General features: G+C 38.4%; 1 long non-coding RNA gene across 1 annotated transcript in view; it reads right to left on the bottom strand.

Annotated features, from left to right (window-relative positions):
* Positions 1 to 2,953: 2,953 nt before the first annotated feature.
* The window catches only part of LOC132435092 (uncharacterized), a 28,070-nt gene continuing 7,735 nt past the window's right edge, over positions 2,954 to 23,288 (bottom strand). The window contains exons 2-4 of the long non-coding RNA XR_009521485.1: positions 21,082 to 21,150; positions 9,951 to 9,983; positions 2,954 to 8,285 (exon numbers count right to left, since the gene is read on the bottom strand). This is a non-coding gene — a long non-coding RNA (uncharacterized lncRNA). The remainder of the gene's footprint in view (positions 8,286 to 9,950; positions 9,984 to 21,081; positions 21,151 to 23,288) is intronic.

Here is a 23,288-nt window from a genome sequence, read left to right on the forward strand (position 1 = left end):
TAAACAGTGCTGCTGTGAACATTGGGGTGCATGTATCTTTTCGAATTACTAGTGTTTTTGTTTTTTTCAGATATACACCTAAGAATGGAATTGCTGGGTCATATGGTAGTTCTAATTTTAGTTTTTGGAAAAATCTCCCTATTGTTTTTTACAGTGGCTGCACTAATTTACATCCCTACCAATAGTATAAGAGGGTTTCCTTTCCTCCATTGTCTCACCAACATTTGTTATTGGTGTTCTTTTTGATGATAGCCATTCTGACAGGTCTGAGGAGATAAAGATGCTCAACTAGTGATGCTGAGCATCTTTTCATGTGCTTGTTGGCCATCTCCACTTCCTCTTTGGAAAAATGTCTGTTCAGTTCTTCTACCCATTTTTTGGTTGGGTGGCTTGGTTTGTTTTTTGGTGTTTTTTTTTTTTGATTTTGAGTTGTATGAGCTATTTATATATGTTGGATATTAACCCCTTATTAGTCACATCATTTGCAAATATCTTCTCCCATTCAGTAGGTTGTCTTTTTGTTTTGTTGATGGTTTCCTTAGCTGTGCAAAAACTTTTAAGTTTAATTAGGCCCATTTGTTTATTTTTGCTTTTATTTCCTTTGCTTTAGGAGACAGATCCAAAAAAGTATTGCTGTGATTTTTATCAGAGTGTTCTATGTTTCCCTCTGGGAGTTTTATAGTATCCAGTCTTACATTTAGGTCTTTAATCCATTTTGAGTGTATTTTTGTATATGATGTTAGAGAATGTTCTAATTTCACTCTTTTACAAGTAGCTGTCCAGTTTTCGCAGCACCACATATTCAAAAGACCGTCTTTTCTCCATTGTATATTCTTGCCTCCTTTGTTGTAGATTAATTGACCATAAGTGTGTGGGTTTATTTCTGGGATTTCTGTTCTGTTCCATTGACCTATGTGTCTGTGCCAGTACCACACTGTTTTGTAGCTTTGTAGTATTGTCTGAAGTCTGTAGATTACCTGGGGTAGTATGATCATTTTAATAATATTAATTCTTCCAGTCCAAGAGCACAGTGCATCTTTGCATCTGTTTGTGTCATCTTCAGTTTCATCAGTGTCTTACAGTTTTCCAAGTATAGGTCTTTTACCTCCTCAAGCAGGTTTAGTCCTAGGTATTTTATTCTTTTTGATGCGATGGTAAATGGGATTATGTCCTTAATTTCTCATTCATTTTTAGTGTATAGAAATGCAACAGATTTCTGTATATTAATTTTATATCCTGCAACTTTACCAATTTCATTGATAGCTGTAGTAGTTTTCTGGTAGCATCTTTAGGATTTTCTATGTATAGTATCATGTCATCTGCAAATAAAATAAAAGATAAATTCCTGTCTTTGAAAAAATGAATATTATTAGCCAACCTCTTGCAGGACTGATCAAGAAAAAAAAAGGAAAGGCAAATATAAAATATTATGGGGAAAAGAGACCTGAACTACAAATAAGGTTGAATGAATGTACTTCTGTCCAGTAGTGAAAATGAATGAACTGAATCTACATATACCTAAAAATCTTGAAAACATAACTTTGAATTAGAATAAGTTTCAAAAGGATATGTACAAAATTGTACATTTGTGTAAATGTTAAACTATCTGTATTCTTTTTGCATGCATACATAGAAAAGAATCTGTAATTTAAATTTTATTTTTTAATTAAAATTTTTATTTTTAATCCTTATTTAGAATTAGAATTCTCATAAGAATTAGAATGCTAATTTATCAACTTTAAGACACTAGTTTTCCCTGGGAGAAAAGAAGCCTAAAGGAATTGGGTGGGGGGTGGGGGATGGGTGCAAAGGGGATTTTAGCTATATCTTTAGTGTTTTATTTCATTTGTGTCCCAGAGAAAATGACAGAGATGGAACTGAAGGCAAAAAAAGAAAAATATTATTATCTTTTAGGTGTTATGGTGAGTACCTGTAGGTGCCTGTTATATTATTTTCTATACTTTTGATATGTTTGAAATGTTTTATAATTTAAAATTATTTTGAGGTTGGATTAAGTCAGTCATGCTCTAAACATCACCCAACAAAGTGTGCTGTATTGTGATCATATTCCTGAATAATCTCACACATGATGTAGCTACCAGATTTACAGACAACAGTCAATACCTATTAGTTCTATCACACAACTTCCTCAAAGGTATTAGACCGAGGATCATGTCAGTGGTTTCTTAGTTACAGTTGTTAACTGATTCCTTGGAGGATGCCAGAGTTAACACTAGTGATCCACTAGATGATTGCAACGTTTTACTAAATAGCTGCTCCTGAATTCAATGTCATGGTTAAATTATTGCCAAGGGTGAGTGCGTGCCCTATGATACTGGCCTTGCAAATGAAGTCAGAGAAATGTCAGTGCTTTGAAAGGAGGATTCAATGTGATAGGAATCCAGCCAGTAATTAATTACACCATGTCCTTCCCCTATGTTAACACTGATCACTTTGAATCATCATTGCTGGTCTGTATGCTTGGCTGGCCATGGGCACGCAATAAATTCTTGACTGACTGATTAGTCTCCAGGAAATGAAATTCTGTGAATAAAGGGATTGCACCTACTTAGCCCCAGTTCCTAATATGGTGGACCTAGCATGAGGTAGCGCCAGCTAATATTTATTGAATGAGTGAACATGCTGCTACTTCCATGAAAATTTCCCAGATCTCTCAGGATCTCTTCCTCTCAAATTTGTACCCTCTCAAAATAATTTAACATCTTTTTTTTTTTTTTTACAGATACTTGTGTTTATGTCGCATTTTCCACTACTACCTTTTACGTTTCTTAAGATCAGGGACTGTTCCCTTTTTGTAATTTATTACAGAGTGATGACAAATGGAAAGGAAAAAGATGCCTTAAAGCTAAAATTAATACATTTTTACACTTTTCTAAGTTCAGAAGAATTATATTGACCTTAAAGTATGCAACTTTAAAGCACTTAAAATGAATTTTACTTCCATGTATTTAGTTGGTAGCAAAGGAATGGATAATAATATGCTGTGCCTTACTACCTACAGGGCTGGCATGCTTGTTTGCTCAGCTGTTTCTCATCAAACACCAGTGACCATAGAGAGCTGCCAAATATTTTCTAGGTCATTTGTTCTGTTTGTAAATAGAAAGTGTACAGTAATTAACAAGAGGTAATCATTTGCAAACTGGATTTATGCAGAATGAAAGAATTTTTTTTTAAAGAGGAGGGACATTAATGCAGGTCTTGAGTGCTTAATGACCCCATTAATTGAGAAATAGGTAATTGGAGAAATTAAACAGAAGAGGTAACAGCCTTGGAGCCATTACTCTATTCTGGACGTACTGCTAATGTTTACCAGGTGATTTTCCTCTGAATTAAAAGCGGAGAGTCAGTCTGCTTTCACACAATAGTTCTTAATCTTGCCAACCATAAGAATCTCTTCGAAAGCTATTGAACAACGCAGGTTCCTCGATTCTCTTCAGCCTTCCTTAACCAGAATCTTAGGGATGGGACTCAGGCGTAGAATTTTTACAAAGCTGACCAGGTGATTCTTTTGATTTTTTGATAAAAAGCTAGCCAGGTTTGGACATCATTGCTTTAGAACAGGGTTTCTCAACCTTGGAACTTTTGATGTTCTGGGGTAGCTAATCACTGTGGAGACTGCCCTGCACATCACAGAATGTTCAGCAGCATCCCTGCCTCTACCCACTAGATACAGTAGCACCTTCCCTTCCCCAAGTTGAAAAAAACAAAATGTCTCCAGACATTGCCAGATTTCTTGAGGGGAGTGGAGGGAGGCGGCGGGGGCGGGGGGGTTGGGAGGGTGGAGGGTGGTATTAAATCACCACCATTTGAGAACCTGTGCTTTACAGCAATCCTGTTGATAGAACTTTATGCAGTGAGGGAAATGCCCAATACAGTAGCCATGAGTCCCATGCGGCTCTCGAACCCTTGCAGTGTGGCTAGTACAACTGAGGACCTAAATTTTAAATGTTATGTTATTTTAATTAACTTAATTGCAAAATCCAGTTTAACTAATAACATGTAACTAATGGCCATCATACTTGACAGCACAACTTTATAAGATCCAGATCTGACTCTAGACAGTGAAATCTACACAATTCCTCCTGAAGTACTTCTGAGACATGTCATGTAGAAATAATTTACAAGAATAGAAAATCTACCTACCTTCCTGTCTGAATCAGAAAAAATCTTGGGATGGTAGAACTACTGGAAAGTTTACTTGCAGTTTTGCTTTCTGTGTTGCCTAGGAAATATTTTTTGTTACTACCTTTGATACCCAGATTATCAGACTTAGAGCAGTCTGGCTGAAGATAGCCCCTTTCAGTTCCAACCTTGATCTCCTTTTATTGCCAGTCCTTAACATTGTCTTAGGAAAAATTCCCATTTTTGTCTGGTTTTCTCAATTCCTAACAGGTTAAACATAGAGTTACCATATGACCCAGCAATTCTACTCCTAGATATATACCCAAGAGAGGTGAAAACATACGTCCATGCAAACACTTGAACGTGAATGTTCATAGCTGCATTTTTTCCAGTTTTATTGAGATATAATTAACATACTGCATTATATAAGTTTAAGGTACACAGCATAATGGTTTGACTTATATTGTGAAATGATTACCACAATAATTTAGGTAACATCCATCATCTCATATAGATACCAAAAAAAAAAAGATAAAGAGAAAAAAAATTGTTTTCCTTGTGATGAGAACTCTTAGGATTTACTCTCTTAACTTTTATACATACCATGTAGCAGTGTTAACTATAGTCATGTTGTACATTACATCCCTAGTACTTACTTATCTTATAACTGGAAGTTTGTACCTTTTGACTCCCTTTATCCAATCCACACACCCCCCACCTCTGGTAACCACAAATCTGATCTCTTTTTCTATGAGTTTGCTTGTTTGTTTGTTTTAGATTCTACATATAAGTTAGATTGTATGGTATTTGTCTGCCTTATTTCACTTAGCATGATGCCCTCAAGGTCCATCCATGTTGTCACATTGGTAGGATTTCCTCCTTTTTTATGGCTAAATGATATTCCACTGTATGTATAAATGCCACATCTTCTTCATCTAGTCATCTGTTGATAGACACTTAGATTGTTTCCATGTCTTAGCTATTGTAAATAATGAGGCATAATCTCATTATTCATAATAGCCAAAAAGTAGAAATAATCCAAATGTCAACGACTGATGAATCAATAAAACAAAGAGTGGTGTATTCATACGATGGAATATTTTTTGGCAATAACAAACAATGAAGCCCTGTTAGATGCCACAACAGGAGGAACCTTGAAAACATTATGATAAATGAAAGAAGCCAGTCATGAAATACCATATATTATATGATTCTATTTATATGAAATGTCTATAATAGGCAAATCTATAGAGACAGACAGTAGATTAGTGGTTGCTTAGGCCTGGGAGGGAAATGGGGACATTGGATGGTGATGGCTAATGGATAACAGGATTTCTTTTTGGTGTGATGAAAATATTCTAAAATTAGATTGTGGTGATGGGTGTACAATTATGTGACTGTTCTAAAAACTGTTGAATTGTATGCTTTAATTGGGTGAATTGTATGGTATGCGAGTTATGTCTCAACAGAGCTGTTAAAAACTCTGTCCATTTAACTACATTAGCAGATCTAATGAGAAAAATCTGCATGTTCTATCAATTGGTGCATATTTATATTAGAACTGGAAGTGGCTTTGGATAACGTTACCGTCTTATTCCAAAATAGTCTCTCCACTGGCTACCACCACTCTCATTTCCAAGGTAATTAACGTGACCCTGCATTGTGTCCAAACTCAGGGTAAAATCCTTAAGTATGGCCCTTACTGAACAACAAATCATTCCACTCTTAGAGACCCACCATAAGACAGAGAGTGCATCCGGAGGACACCCGTGGTGTAACCCCAGCCTGCAACTGAAAGGGCCCAGCCTTTGTCATTCCTGAGCTGGTTTGGCCTCTCTAGTCCAGAGGAATAATGGACACATGAATATTGCCAGTGAGAAAAGAGAAAAGGATACGAAGTTTCCAATATGCGTCTAATTTTGTCACGATTCAGGCTGGTCAGACCCTGTCCTGGATGTAAAGCCAGGAATGATAAACAGCTTTGTCAGACAGCTAGAAGACAACGTTCACTTTTAGGGCCTTGAGCTCTCCAGGCAGCCCAGATAGAGCCCATTCTCCAATTTTCAGCTCACCTGACTCAGATGACTTTACAGGAAATAGAAACGTTTCTAGGTATTTAGTTATATAGAGAGACCTGATACTGAAAATAACTCCTAGGCTTATGCTGCTTGGGCACGGACTATTCAGGAGACCTCCTGGAAGTATGCAGAAGACGGGGAAGGGAAAATAGCAAATATCAAGTGAGATGAAGTCTTGCATAATGTAAACTAAAAAAAATTTTGTCTAAGGCAATTATGCTTTTATTTTCCAGAATAAATTAGGTCACATGAAGTTAAATAGTTTGTCTAAGTGGTTAGGTAGAGATTTGTTAAAAATCATGTAAAGAGAAATAGGCACTCAGATTGGAAGACATGAAAGAACAGGATTTTTTTTTTTGGGGGGGGGGTACACGGGCCTCTCACTGCTGTGGCCTCTCCCGTTGCGGAGCACAGGCTCTGGACGCGCAGGCTCAGCGGCCATGGCTCATGGGCCCAGCCGCTCCGCGGCATGTGGGATCCTCCTGGACCGGGGCACGAACCCGTGTCCCCTGCATCGGCAGGCAGACTCTCAACCACTGCGCCACCAGGGAAGCCCCAGAACAAGATTTTTAAAGAAAAGCACGTAGGGAGGAATATTAATTCAGTAACTCAGTTGACAAGGCTGTGGACCATAGGTTAAAAAGCAGTAGCACTGGCCTATGTCTAAACATTGACACATTTCTGACCTTTCTTGCGTTCACCAAGGATGCAGATGAATAAATACATACAGCTTTTATGAGAAGAGCTAAGTCCTCTGGCACGGTTCTGGGGAGAGTCTGATTTACTTGGAGGACAAGTGTCATCTTCAAGACAAGACGTATCAAATGTACTCTGAATTTCTTATAACTAGACAGAGTGACAGCCTTCCCTGGCCCTTACCATCTGTCTGGATGAGGTGTCCTTCTTCTGTGTTCTGACAGCACCCTGGACCTACCCTTACTATTACACTTGAATTATTTTCTAAGCTTTTTATTTTTTTTATCTGCTTTCCCCACTAGCCAAGGAACTTCTCAGAAACTAAAACATTGTTGGCCATTGTGTGGTTTTCAGTTTTCGAGAGCCTCTTATCAGAATTACTAAGGCAGGCATACTTTCCCATCTCTGGTAGCGTTTCAATTTCAGGAGTTCTGTAAGGCAGCTGGCTCCTTCCCAGATTTGGTGATTCAAAGGTTAACACCATACCAGGACTCTGCCGTAAGACCTTGGGGTAAGTCAGATTGTTGTACAATACTGAGTTTCACTAATGGCTGGGCTCCGAGATGGATGCCTTTCACAGAATTGCTCACTAGAGTGGGTTTAGTGTCATTGCATTGGCTTCAAGTCACATGTTTTTCAGATGGCATTGTCACATGGCCTTTGGACATTAGAAATGCGCTCCCCCCAGTTGGGCACCCACATGAGCTTTATCTGTTATTTCAGCCATGTTTATGTGAGACGCTTAAGAAACAAATTACTCAGTGACAACCATAGGACCTGAAAGAATTCAAGCACCTCCCTATTGCCTCTCTTCATGGGAGGGGTGGGTGGGGGCAGGGTAATATAGCCATTGAAAATTCTGATTTTCCTCCCAGATATGGGATCAGAAATTTTATTTTCTTCCTTGTATGTTTCAGACCATCAAACCTAATCCCAGATCTTGTCTTCTTTTGTTTGTTTGAACTCATTCTCTTTCTCTGAATGGAAATCTCACCAAATCTTTGGGTGATGATATTTTCATTTACACCACTTAAGTAAAAGTTACAATAGACACAGTTTCTCTTTTCTGGGCTGCCTCTGTCAGTGCAGACACTATGTACGTTTGAATAAAGAACAGTAAATAAAGTCCGTGAGTGCCCCTAAGCAGCATCAGCCTGTGTGAGCCAGTCTTTTATCTCCAGAGTTATAGGAGCTCCTTTTGCCTCTGCTGCTGAGGCTCCTAGGGTAAGAGACCAGCAGACAGACATGCAGCATTCTGTATTTCAGGAAATACACATAGATGGACTTTGGAGTGAAGAAATGGTATTTGTGGAAACCTTTGCCCAGAGTTGTACATCTGTGTGCCACGTGGCAGGGATTTCTCTGACTCTGGAACAGAGAACAAAGAGCATTTTAGTTAGTCACGCTGACGAAAACACCAAAGAAGCAGAACTCACAGGTGTGTGAGTAACAATAATGTACTGCCGGTCCCCACTCCTCCTGGAGGACCACCTGTCGTGTCTTCAGCTCCTCAAGTAGAGATTTCTTGAAGCATTCCAGCTCCAAATCTGTTTTTTTTTTTTTCTTTATATCTATTTTTGGATGAGTTGGGTCTTCGTTGCTGCACCCGGGCTTTCCCTAGTTGCAGCGAGTGGGGGTCTACTCTTCGTTGCGGTGCGCAGGCTTCTCATCGCACTGGCTTCTCTCATTGCGGAGCACGGGCTCTAGACACGCGGGCTTCAGTAGTTGTGGCACACGGGTTCAGTAGTTGTGGCTCACGGGCTCTAGAGCACAGGCTCAGAAGTTGTGGTGCACTGGCTCAGTTGCTCCGCAGCATGTGGGATCTTCCCGGACCAGGGCTTGAACCCGTGTCCCCTGCATTGGCAGGCGGATTCTTACCCACTGCGCCACCAGGGAAGTCCCAAATCTGGGGTTTTAAAACAGTAAAACTATTATAATATCAAAACCATCACCCAGGCCCTAGTGATCCATTTTTAATGATGACGAGCTTAGCGCTTTCATGGAATCATAAAACCTCAAGGAAGCCAAAAACCTGGAAGTCAGTGTTTCCCACCTCGGTGGGGCTGAGGGGGTGCCTAAGATCCAGTGTCACAAAGCCTCTCGGAGGCCCAACAAGCCCCACGACACCTGGAGGGCGTCTTTAAAACACATGACTTATAAATATAATAAATTTTCTTGGTAGAAAGATTTTAAATTATATAAAATCATTAAGACATTTTCATAATCCCACAACAGCACATTTTGTTCACCCTGCTCTTTTGTGATTAAAGATATAATTGACACGTTAAATCTTACAGAATAAAACAGAGAAGTGTGGATTTCTACTTTTGATGTTTAAATCCTGGATTTTGCCACTTATTTCATAAAACATCAAAGCATGCTTGGACAGGGACCTTCTTCAAGATAGGCCGTATATTACAATAGGCTGTAAAAAATTGCAAAATCAAGCCAGCTCCATGAGAGTGTGCACAGCATGACATTCTCTGAAGATCCTGGCGAGGCCGAGAAAATCCTGCACTCCTAATTGCCTAAATCCTACTTTCGTCACTTGCTGGGCACAGTCCGTAATCAGTGGAAGGATTCTGGAGGTGTGTGATATTACCCCTGAGTTCTTATCACAGACGCTAAAATTCAGACAATTAAATTTGAGAGAAAGCAATCTCGAGGAGTTGAAAACAGAGTGATTGAGGTTTGTGGATTAGTGCTGATCTTGGACTGATTAGAGCTGCCAACAGAAGCCTCCAGCTGCCCTGAAGAGGTAAAGAGGCAGATCTTTGGAGGGCAGTTTCTAATCTTATGTGAAGTGATCTGGGCTTAGAAGGGAGTTCTGCCGAGAATGAGGATCAGCTAAGCGCTAAGCTAAGTTCTCTTGGCCTTAACTCCATGTATTTATTGAGACGCCTGCTTTGGAGGGATCTTTAGTTGTTCTGTAAACTCCGCAGACCCAGTGGACCATCTGAAGGCAGGTCTACTTGCAAATAAGCACCCCCTGGGTATGAGATAAATGGGTATATACCCTTGCCTTTTTTTTACCTTGCTTTTCATTGCATTCTTCAATTTCCAGCTCTGAAATGTAACAGAGAAAAAAAAAAATCAGCACCTGTCCTGGCTTCAGTTTTGTTATCTGAACAATTACAGGGTTGGTTGGATGGGCTCATCACTGAGTACCCTCCCCGGTTCTGCATTCTCTGGTCTGTGGTTCTAAAAACTAAATGTCCTAGGCAGGAACAGTGTGATCTCTACTCGGGTCAACAGTGCTGGCCTTTTGAAAAAGCTGGGCTGTTTACTAAAGCAGTGCTTCAGTGACTGCCCCTCTAAACCCAGTTCTTCGCTTCTCAAATAAAGTGTAGGAAGTGGGGCTTCCCTGGTGGCACAGTGGTTGAGAATCTGCCTGCCGATGCAGGGGACACGGGTTTGAGCCCTGGTCTGGGAAGATGCCACATGCTGCGGAGCAACTAGGCCCGTGAGCCACAACTACTGAGCCTGCCCGTCTGGAGCCTGTGCTCCACAACAAGGGAGGCCACGATAGTGAGAGGCCCGTGCACCGCGATGAAGAGTGGCCCCCGCTTGCCGCAACTAGAGAAAGCCCTTGCACAGAAACGAAGACCCAACACAGCAAAAATAAATAAATAAATAAATTAAATAAATAAAGTGTAGGAAGTAAGGGCCACCAGCAAGGGGGCTTCAAAGAATAGGAAAGGAAAGAAAGAGGATGTGGGTGAGAGGCAGTACTTTTGCTTTTTAAAAAAATAATAATTTCTTATTTTTATCTTTTTGAGTTTCAAATACACATTACTTATTAACTGATTACCACTTTTGTTTGCATATGGTGCATTACCTTAATTTTTTAGGAAGCATTTTGTTAAATGACTTCCACAATAGTTTTTCCTTAATTTCAACATTCTCCTGAAAGGGTCTTTAAAGTACTTGGAATGCATGCTACCTTTCAGAAAGCTTCATTACTTAGCTCTCTAACAACGGTGAGGTGGGAAGTTTTGATTCTTTCTTTTGAATAAAGAGGAAACTAAAACGCATAGATATTAAGCACATCAGGGAAGCAGAATTAGTCTTGCTTATAGGGTCATTAAAAGGTGTACAATTTACAATTCTGTCGGAGAGGGAAGGGAGTTTCAACCGTGAGTACAATCACATGGATGTCTAAATACCCTACAGACTGCTGCTCTAAGGCAGATCGATGACTGCGGCAGCATCTAGACAAATACCCAGATAATTTTATTTTCCCCACTAGGTATCTTTCTTCTAGGCTAACTGTCTTCAGCCAGCTACCTTGTCCCTTCTTTATGCTTCAGCACTGACGACCCATAAAGGTTGAAAATTGAAGCTGTCCCCTTGCATCTCAGGCCAAAATTGCAACTCCTTCAGATCTCCCCGGAGAGAGCAAAGTGAAATCAAATCAACAGTGTTATAGAAAGCTAACTGCCCAGGATGTAGCTCAGGACCCCAGGTGAGTTAGGTCATCTCTGCCCTCTCCCCCGAGGCCTTGGTTAACTCTGAGCGTATGAAATGGAACTGAGTGAGGCCTTCTCCAGAGATCAGAGATGAGGGGGGTCAAGAAAAAAAGACCCATTCCCAAAAACCGGAGAACAACTTTCTTGAGTAGTACAAATCCATTCAGTAGAATCTTTGTTAGTAGAATCAGAGAATGGAAGAAACTCTGTGAAGTCATCCAGTTTGTCCCCTGCTTTCAAATAATTAACAAGCATTCATCGAATTACTCCCTGCACCCTCAGGCATCTACCGGGATGGAATCCAACCCATAGCACTTTTCAAGATGGGAATTATCTCAAAGTATCCTTTGGTAATCTTTGCCAATGTCTCACCAGCGTCAGCCACCCAGTTAATATCTAACCTAAATCACTCCTGCTACTTATTTAAGCCTTTTTTTTTTTTTTTGGATACCTTAGGAGATGTGAGAAAACAGCAAGTATCCTTTCCTGGAAACTTCTCAATGCTGTGATTCAGAGTGAACAGAGCATGCAAGGGAGAATCTCAAAGAACGTAGACTGTTTAATTTTCCCAATAAGAAAAGAGTCAGGAGTAAAGTTATGTATTTGACTTTTCCATTTATTAGCTCTGTGGTCTTGGACAAGTAATGTAACACCCTTAAGCTTCAATTTCTTCTTTCGTAATAAAAATATAACACTTAAACCGAAGATTATTATAATGGTTTAAAGGAGTAATATATGCAAAAAAAAATTTGTCAACTGTGAAGTGTAATACAGATACAGTAAAATTTTTCATTGTTATGAGGATTAAGTCAGAAGAATAATGGTAAAATAAGTGTTGGGAGGATGTTGAGAAATTGGAACCCTCGTTCATTGCTCATTGGAATGTAAAACAGTGCAGTACTGTGGAAAGTGGTAGAGTGGTTCCTCAAAACACACACACACACACACACACACACACACACACACACACACACAGAAATACTATATGATCCTACTACTACTACTACTGGGTATATACCCCCAAAATTTGAGAAGGATTCAAACAGGTATTTTTATACAAGCATTCATAGCAGCACTATTCACAATAGCCAAAATGAAGAAACAACCCAAATGTCCATCCATGGATGAATGAACAGGCAAAATGTGGTATATACATACAATGGAATATCATTCAGTCTAAAAAAGAAATGAAGTTCTGACACACACTACAACATGGAAGAACCTTGACAACGTGATGCTAAGTGAAATAAGCCAGACACAAAAGAACAAAGATTGTATGATCAATTCCAGTTATATAAGGATAGTCAGACTCATAGAAACAGAAAGTCAAATGGTTATTGCCAGGGGTTAGGGAGGAGGGGAGAAGAGGAAGTTATGGTTTAATGGGTACAGAGTTTCAGTTTGGGATGATGAACAATTTCTGGAGATGGATGGTGGTGATAGTTGCACAGTAGTGTGAGTGTGCTTAATGCCACAGAGCTGTACACTTAAAAATGGTTAAAATGGTGAAGTTTATGTCATGTATATTTTATCACAATGTAAAAAAGAAGATAATGGTCACTACATGGTCCCCACTTGGCAAAGGATATGGAGGATATGAATACAAAAGAAAACGTATGGAAGTTACCATTTTGTTAGAAAAACTGGACAATACATAAAACAGTCCAGACTAATAGGCACCACTCTGTGATTCGAAGCTTCTCAAGAGGTGCAAGGAGGCAGTAGTGAGCACACTGGATCAGAGTGACTAGAGAAGGCTGGCTCCGTGGATATGTGGACCTCGACTGGACATAGGCCTTTGAATGAGTACAGTCAAAACTTTATTTCCAGGCTTAGGAAGCATCTTCCCAGCAACTAGCCCTCTTGTCTGCACCTCAGGAAGCAGCCATTTTCCTCCCATTCCAATTTGAACGCCAGGAATCCGGTGCAATAACTGATTCGTTGGCATTTTTTTTTTTTTTCCCGGTACGCGGGCCTCTCACTGTTGTGGCCTCTCCCGTTGCAGAGCACAGGCTCCGGACGCGCAGGCTCAGCGGCCATGGCTCACGGGCCCAGCTGCTCCGCATCATGTGGGATCTTCCCAGACCGGGGCACGAACCCGTGTCACCTGCATCAGCAGGTGGACTCTCAACTACTGCGCCACCAGGGAAGCCCTCGCTGGCATTTTATATTGTGTAGCACCTTCATTCCAAGAGACTGCCCAGAGAACTAGAGACAGGCATTCAGCATTATTTTTTTTAATTGAATGATAGTTGATTTACAATATTGTGTTAGTTTCAGGTGTACAGCAAAGTGATTCAAAGTTATGTTTTTTTTCAGGTTATTTTCCATTATAGGTTATTATAAGATATTGAATATAGTTCCCTGTGCTATATAGCAAATCCTTATTGCTTATCTGTTTTATGTATAGCAGTTTCTATCTGTTAATTCCCTACTCCTAAGTTGTCCATCACTCATCCCTTTCCCCTTTGATAACCATAAGTTTTCTATGTCTGTAAGTCTGTTTATTTTGTATGTAGATTCACTTTTGTATTAATTTTTAGAGTCCACATATAAGCAATATATATGTATATGTCTTTCTGTGACTTACTTATTATGATAATCTCTAAGCCCATCCATGTTGCTGCAAATGGCAATATTTCATTCCTTTTATGGCTGAGTAATATTCCATTGTATATGTATATATCATATCGTCTTAAAACAATCATCTGTTGATGGGCACTTATGTTGTTTCCATGTCTTGGCTATTGTAAATAGTACTGCTATGAACGTTGGGGTACATGTATCTTTTCGAAGTAGAGTTTTCATCTTTTCCAGATATATGCCCAGGAGTGGGATTGCTGGATCACGCGGTAGCTCTATTTTTAGTTTTTTAAGGAAGCTCCATACTGTTCTCCGTAGTAGCTGTACCATCTTATAGTTCCTCCAACAGTGTAGGAGGGTTTCCTTTTCTCCACACCTTCTCCAGAATTTATTATTTGTAGACTTTTTGATGATGGCCGTTCTGACCAGTGTAAGGTGATACCTCATTGTGGTTTTGATTTGCATTTCTCTAATAATTAGTGATGTTGGGCATCTTTTCATGTGGCTGTTGGCCATCTGTATGTCTTCTTTGGAGAAATGTCTATTTAGGACTTATATGCCCACTTTTTGATTGGGTTGTTTGTTTTTTGATATTGAGTTATATGAGCTGTTTGTATGTTTTGTATATTAACCCCTCATTGGTTGCATTGTTTGCAAGCATTTTCTCCCATTCCGTAGAATGTATTTTCATTTTGTCGGTAGTTTCCTTTGCTGTGAGAAAGCTCGTAAGTTTGCTTAGGTCCCACTTGTTTGTTTTTGCTTTTGTTTCTTTTGCCTTGAGAGACTGATCTAAGAAAATATTGGTATGATTTATGTCCGAGAATGTTTTGCCTATATGTTTTCTTCTAGGAGTTTTATGATGTAATGTCTTATATTTAGGTCTTTAAACCATTTTGAGTTTATTTTTGTGTATGGTGTGAGGGAGTGTTCTAATTTCATTGATTTACATGTAGCTTTCCAGCTTTCTCAGCACCACTTGTTGAAGAGACTGTCTTTTCTCTATTGTACATTCTTGCTGCCTTTGTTGAAGATTAACTGACCTTAGGTGTGTGGGTTTATTTCTGGGCTCTCTGTTCTGTTGCATTGATCTATATGTCTGTTTTTGTGCCAGTACCATGCTGTTTTGATTACTATAGCTTTTAATGTTGTCTGAAGTGCAGATAGGCATTCTTAAATGCCTATTTGAAACTGGAAACTGAGAGGCATGTCATAGAGTAACCAAAAGGCTGAGTATTGATTGATACATTATCTGGGTTAAGCTAAGGGAATCAGGAGTTAATCATTAATGTCATCAGATACCTACAGTTTAATGCCAGTACAGAGGTACTACGTTGTTGCTCTAAGTACAGTCTTTGCAGTCTACCAGAAAAAAAAATTTTGCTCTGGTTTGGTGATAGCAGAAAGAGGTGATTGTAGTGGATTTTACAGAGAATGGGGGCATCAGGCTGAGTAATGTAATGGAAAGAGCAAGACTTTGGTGTCAGACAGACCTGGATTCAGATCCCAGTTCTGCCACTTAGCACCTTGTGAATTTGAAAAGTTATTTCACTTTTCTTAGTTTCTCATATGGAGCATAATAATACCTACATCACTAGGTTTAAGATAAGATTATGGCAATTTTTATAATGTCCCTTAAACATAAAGGGCACTCTAATAATGAGAAGAAAATCAGAAAAGTTTTCAGTAGAGATACCTGTGATTGCTTCTAGATTATAATAAAAATAGCTAACTTTCACGGTACTAATATTTTCCCCAGGAATATTCTAATAACTTTACATTTTGAACTCTTAACCCTCAGGAAAATCCTATCAGGTAGGTAGCATAGTTATCCTCACTTTACATTTGAGGAAGCTGGAGCACAGAGAGGTTAAGATACTTGCCAAATGTCACAAAGCCAATAAAAGTTGGCACCGAAGTCCATGTTCTGAACTGTGATGATATAGACCAGAGGTGATATTAGATAGCCTCCTAATGAATGAATTCACTGTGCATAAAAATATGTAACTTTGGTTTTAATAATAAGATGATTAGGAAAAAAGAAAATAACATGCATCTTTAAATCTCTGTAGCACATCATATAATGGTTATTTTATGGTCATATTAAGTTTCTTTTCAGCAGCTAATTCCAAAGATACAGATAATCAAGAAACATAAATCACCATGTCATATTAATAAGATATGTCTTTCTCACATATAGACACTAAAACATTTAAAGACAGAAGTGTGCCAGTTTTTATTGCTTAAGTTCTCATATTTGTGATAATTTTAGAATTCAAAAGTTTTAATATAGATAAGTTCAATGTGTACATTTTTCCAATTAGTATTAAAAAAAAGAAATAGATCATCTCTAAGGATTCAGGTTCCTTTTTATTCACAGTAAGACTAAAATTCTAAAAGATTTACATGGGTAAAATTGTACATCAAGAATACCAAACATATTGTAGAGGAATGTGGGCTTGCCTTGGTTGCTTACTCACTTACTTGATATAAGTTAGAAAAATTATGGCCCAGAAAACTCCAGAAAAATGGAAAGATGTTTCCCAGAAAAATGGAAAGATGTTTCACTTTTAAGTAATTGAGTAGACCAGTAACCGTAGAGGAAGTTAGAACTATAGTAAAAAACGTATTTCTCAAAAGGACACTAGGCCCCAATGACTCATGATACATAAGTTGTTCAAAACCAAAGAAAAAGCTGAAAAGCTTGTCAATTTGTATCTGGTATAAACTCAGTGCCAAAAGTGGACAAAGATAGGGCTTCCCTGGTGGCGCAGTGGTTGAGAGTCCGCCTGCCAATGCAGGGGACACGGGTTCGTACCCCGGTCCGGGGGGCGGCTAGGCCCATGAGCCATGGCCACTGAGCCTGCACGTCCGGAGCCTGTGCTCCGCAACGAGAGAGGCCACAACAGTGAGAGGACTGCATACCACAAAAAAAAAAGTGGACAAAGATAGGAGAAAAAAAGAAAACTATAAGCCAATCAAGAATTTGGAGAGTTTTAATGTATCAATTGTAATTTATTACATTTTGAGATTTAAGGATAAGATTTCTATGATACCCTTGATAGATGTCAAAAATGTTTTAGTAAAATTTAACACCCATTCCTGATTAAAACAAGAAAGTCTCTTGGTAAAATAGGAATGGAAGGCAACTTCCCTAACTGGACACGGCATATGTAGTAGAAACCTAAATCTCCTTAGTTTGGGCAAATACCAAAGAAGCTTATTTCTCACTTATGTAATAGTCCAAGGTGAGTGTTTCTGGTTAGCAAGCCCTACACACAGTCTTTCAGGTACTCAGGATCCTTGCATCTCGTGGCCCCATCTCCTAGAACCTCATCCTCTATATCCAGCCTTGAAAAGGAGGATGGAGGAGTACACGTGTGAGTTTCTCCTGGGCCTGGCATATGTACTGTTCACATTACCCTGGGGAGAACTTAGTCCCATGGCTGTACCCAAGTGTGAGGGAGGCAGAGAAATGGATTCTAGCTGTGCACTCAAAGGGAAAACTAGAGTGTGGTTTCTGTGGACAGTTAGTGCTCTCTGCCCCAGTCAGCTTCTCTGGCTACCTGTATCTACATACCCTTCTTCACACTCATCTCTTCCCCAAGAGAGATGACCCCAAATCTTATGCAGTTACTGCATTCATCTCAAAGTTTAAGAACTCTGACTGCTGCGCAGTCCAGTCCATCAAATACTTCAAATCAATTATGTAGTTCTTTATGGTTTGGTGACCTATGAACTAAAAAATGTTAACTGCTCCTGCACACCCACACACCAGCACAAGTTAGTGGAGCAGAAAAGGACAACAGCAATAAAAAGTTCCACTTGGAAAGGGGAGAATAGGATACAAACCAAATCTCAGACCAAACACAAAATTAAAATCCTGTTGGATCTGTATCTAAACATGAAATATCTAATCACAAAAGACTGAACTATGAAATATTAAAAGGTGCTGTGTAGTAAAAATAGGTTTTAATTATGGATTAGGAAGACCTCTTGAGCATAACACAACATCCAGAAATCTTAAAGTAAAAAATGGACAGATTTGACCTCATAAAAATGTAAAATTTCTGTATCTCAGAAGGTACCTTAAACAAAATTAAAAGGTTTATGTAACAAATATTTATAACATAGCTAAAAGTTGCTTAATTTCTCTAATAATCAATAAGAAAAAGGCAAACAACCCAAAGTAAAAATGGAGGCTTTTGCCTTCCAGATGGGAAACTAATTGCACACAGCAATGTTCTCTCCTTCCCTAATCCCATCTATCCTTCTACTCTAAGCCTTGGATTTCTTTTTTGAGTATGGGAATATATACCTTGTTCTGTAAATTCAAAGAGAAAATTTTGGCTAATGAAAATTATGAGAAATTCCTGAGAGTAAAAGAACAAAGGATAAGTTTGAAGAGGGTAATCGCAGCCTGGAATTTGTGCTGGATCCCTTTGGAAAGTACTACCACAGAACATGGGAGAATCACCAGGAATTCCTCCTGCCTACAGGTGGAAGAAGCCAGGAGTAGAAAAGAGTGCTTCAATGCAAATGACAGGAAAATGAGTTGGGGTACCCACAGTGTGTCGTGTGCATCCCACCCTCCTCTCCATCCATTCGGATCTGTCTTTGGACAGGAGCCATGCTGAAGGAGAGGCAGGGCTTGACAATGCCCAGAGATAATGACTGAGCCCAGAATACCAGCCTCTAAGATATTCCATCCAGAATACATCCCACCTTTTCCCCATTCTCACTGAAAACAGTGGGGAGCACAAACCTCAGTAGCTATTTCTCCACCTCCCCCAAGGCTGCCTGAAAGACTACAAGTATAAAGGATCCAGCAGGGGATCCAAACTACAAAGATGAGCCCACAGTCAAAACTCACCAACATCTGGCATGCAGCCACCGTGAAAAATAGGTAACAACCCAACAGAATTACAACTATGCAAAAGTTAATAGAGCGATAAGAAAAGGACTTTAAAACAAGTGTGATTAGTGTCTTCAAATATAGGATGATGTCGCAATAATGAATCAGGAACTGTCTGTTATAAAACAAACCAAAGACAAACCTTGGAAGTAAAAAATATAATTATTGAAAGTAAAAATGCAGTAGATAGAAGAATAGGCATAGCTAAAAAAGAAATTAGATATCTGGAAGACAGCCTTGGGATGAAGTACAAGGCGAGAAAAAGATAAAAACTTAAGACGTGGAAGAAAGTTCTGGAGGTCGTAGGATCTCCCCAATAGAGAATAATGAGAATAGAAGAGAGGTAAAATCTGAAGAAATAATAGGATGGAATTTCTTACAGTTGAAGAAACGTATAAATCCTCAGATTGCAATGGTCCACCAACTACAGAGTAGGATAAACACACAACAAAAATAAAAGGCAATGTACAAAAGTAATCAAAGTTCAGAACTTTCATTAGTCAATATAGTCAATATGCTAAAAGCTGTAAGGATAAAGACAAACTGCTGCAGCCTCCAGAGAGGTTGAGAAGAAGACGGTTCAAAGTAATTCTAATCAGATTTGGCATTAGATGTGTCATCAACAATATTGGATGAAAAAAGACATTGGATGATATTTTTAGTTTGGTAAAGGAAAAGAAGTTCAAATCTAAATTTCTGTGTTCAGCCATGATATCATTGAACTGTGAGAATGAAATAAGCTTCTTTCAAATAGCCAAGAATTCAAATTTTAACAACCCAGCAGATTCTCTCTGAAAGCTGAAAGAACTACTAGAGAATACACCCCCCAAAAGAGTCAATCCGGAACTTAACAATGAACTGCAATAGTTAGCAAAAAAAGTAATAAAGCCATTCTATAGATATGATTATAAAATTATTTTTAAAAAACAATACTGTGCCAAGATTTCAGATTATGTCAACATGGGATGTGGGAATATGGAGGCAAGGGTGCTGATGAAGAATTTAGGAAAATAAAAGCATTCTAAGATTCATCAAAAGGAACCAGTGGGTAGTGACTAACTTCAGACACTATTAGAATAATATAAATCTAACCACTTATGATAAAAGTTTAAGTGTAACTACTAGAAAGATAAAAATAGAATATGTATGATTTTCAAACTAGTAAATGAAAATAGGAACAAAGAAAATTCCACTAATCCATGAAAAGGCTGGGAAGAAGAAACGCAAGCATGAGAAAAAGGATGGTAAATTGAAAACACAAAATAAGGCGGCAGGAATAGGTCTAAGTGTATCAAATGTAACAGTAAATATGAATTGCATATGTTTGTTTCATAAAAGGTAAAATAGTTTGGATTTTTAAGAATCCAGCTATGTGCAGGTTACTAGAGAAAGCCAAAACTGTGATAACTCAAAGTTTGAAAACATATCCCTAGCAAGTACTAACAGAAAGGTGGCAAAGCACCATCAATGCCAGACAAGATAGAATTGAAAGTCAAAAACATTAAAAGTTTCATAAAGGACATTTCACATGGTTAAATAATTCACCAAGAAGCAATAATAATCATAAACTTAAATGCCCCTAACATCATTTGGAAATACAAGAAAAACTGATAAAATCACAGATGGAAATTAGAAAATCCACATCATAGAGGTATGTTAAAGTATCCCACTCTGATGGACTATGAATAAAAATATAGAATATTTAAATAATGTAATTAATAAGTTCATGCTAATATATATGAATAGAATTCACATCCAATAGAGAATATGCAACTTGTTCATTTACTCAGTTAACATTTGCAAAAATTGGTCCTATAGAATGTCACAAAGAAATTACAGTTAGGGGAAAAAATGAAATATAGAGATATATAGACCACTTAACCAACCCCAGTATATTAAAATGTTTTTAATTTTTTAAAAAGTTAATCCAGGCATCTAGATATTTTGTCACTTCTAAATAATTTATTGGTTAAAGAGAATGTCAAAATTGTAGTTTAAAATTATTTATAAATTCATGAAAATGAAAGCACTCCATATCAGAACTTACATGTTTTTTCATGGCTTCAAAAGTATTACACACTAACCTAAGAAGCTAGGAAATAAACAACCCAAACAAGCCCATAGGAAGAAGAAATAAAAATAATTAAAGCAGAAACGGATGAAATAGCAAATAGTTAAGTCCACTTCCTCTTCCTCCTACCTCATTTCTCCTGTCTCCTGTAGCAGAATTCTTCAAAATACTTGCATATTCTCACTGTCTCCAGTCGTTCTCCATTTAAAAAAAAAAAAAAAAAGAAGAAGAAAAAAAAAAGAAACCTAATCAGGCTACTATCTTCAGCACTTCACCAAAACATATCTTGTAAAGACCACCATGTGTATATTTCAACTTTAATTTTATTTGAACCATCAGTGGATTGATCATGTAACTTATTTTACAGTCTTGGACACTTAGTAAAAGAGAGTAAGAGAGTGTTGTTAATTATTACAGCTGAAAATAGGCATAAATTGGGTCATGTGGTCACCCCACCAATCAGCAACATTTAGCCATAGATCAGTGCCTGGCATAGAGTGCATAATACATATATATTGGATGGATGGAGTTTATCAGCCCCACAGAATTTCCCAATTTTTTATTTTTGTTGTTAACTGAATAAAATAAAACCTTTGGCAAGATTGACCAAGGAACAAAAAGAGATCACAAAACAACATGAGGAATGAATGAAAGGTCATAGACACAAATATGTGAAAGATAAAAGAAAATTATGAGAATACTATAACAACTTTGTAGTAATCCACCTGAAAACATAGATGAAATGGATACATTTCCTACAATACAAATGATTAAAGTTGACCTAAGATGGAGTAGAAAATCTGAATAAATGAATCAATGTTAAAAAGAAAATTGGGGCTTCCCTGGTTGTGCAGTGGTTAAGAATCTGCCTGCCAATGCAGGGAACACTGGTTCGAGCCCTGGTCCGGGAAGATCCCACATGCTGCAGAGCAACTAAGCCTGTGCGCCACAACTACTGAGCCTGTACTCTAGAGCCCGCAAGCCACAACTACTGAGCCCACATGCCACAGCTACTGAAGCCTGCGTGCCTAGAACCTGTGCTCCACAACAAGAGAAACCACCGCAATGAGAAGCCCGCGCACCGCAGTGAAGAGTAGCCCCTGCTTGCCGCAAATAGAGAAAGCCCACGCGCAGCAACGAAGACCCAATGCAGCCAAAAATATAAATAATTTTTTTTTTAAGTTGGAAAAAGCATTTCTCAGCTGTGCTGTGGAGAAATAAGAAAGTAGTCTGGATACCTGCTTGGGCTTGTATAACAGGGCAGGAAGAAACCACTTAGGGGAAAGTGGATTTCAGGGCTGAAAGTCAGAGTTCTGTGCTCCAGCAACCCCATCTGTGTCCAGATGTGCAAACTCATTTTTTGAAGGAAACTGATAGATTTCATTGTAGATGCATTACTTTTCACCATAGTTCCATTCCTACTCAGAACTACTGAGTCTTCTCCTACTTTGTGGGAAGATTGGACAAAATTATGAAAGAAACCAAGGAGTTAAGCTACAAGTTAGAAAAAAATATATCCTCCCTCCAGCTAGCTACATATTGCAGGGTCCAGGCAAGCACGTAGCCTTATGGCCTAGATTTTTTTTTTTGCCCATCATATGAGGATACCATTAGCCCGTTTATCTTGTAGATTTGTTTTTGAGGGTGAAAAGAGAATGAACATCTGGTAATGAATAAAGAGGGACGTAAGTGGGAGATTTAGCATTATTTTGAAGGGTATGTGTGGAACAAAAATGAAAAAACATGAAGACACTTCAGTTATGATGCGTTTACAACACTTTTCCATCTCCAGGCCAGCAACTCACTTGTGTCCCGCCATCCTAAATATGCCCTGAGCATGTCTTCTTGTACTTAGGTCCTACACAGAGTGAGTGTAGTAGCATCTCCAGCAATTTGTTCAACGTATGCTCAATAAAGTATTCTGAAATCAAAGGAAAAGGTTAAGGATAACCTTTAATCATAAAGAAAATACTGAGCTCTGTTCATTATTCTCTGAGGAAGATGTCCTCATTTTAGAAAGATTTTCTTTAAAACGACAAAGTGAATAAAAATGTTGGTGTTGAAAAGAATGACTATAGAGAAAGCAGCTCTCTAGGGTAACACCATTGAGAAGAGTCTAGGAGAGTTTAGAATTTGATATATATTTTCATAAAACTTGGCAATGACTGATTTTATTCCAGTATTTCAAATGGTTTTGGAAAAAGAAATAATAAAGTAATTAAGATTGTAAAAAAGTTAATTTTAGTGATAAATCCCCAACATAAAAGCAATGTGCTGTACAAAAAGTTTTTGAAATAAAAGAAGGTGGAGAGAAGGTAATTCTAATGAAATTTTAT

Source organism: Delphinus delphis, chromosome 12, assembly GCF_949987515.2.
Source record: "Delphinus delphis chromosome 12, mDelDel1.2, whole genome shotgun sequence".
NCBI classification, from domain to species: domain Eukaryota; kingdom Metazoa; phylum Chordata; class Mammalia; order Artiodactyla; family Delphinidae; genus Delphinus; species Delphinus delphis.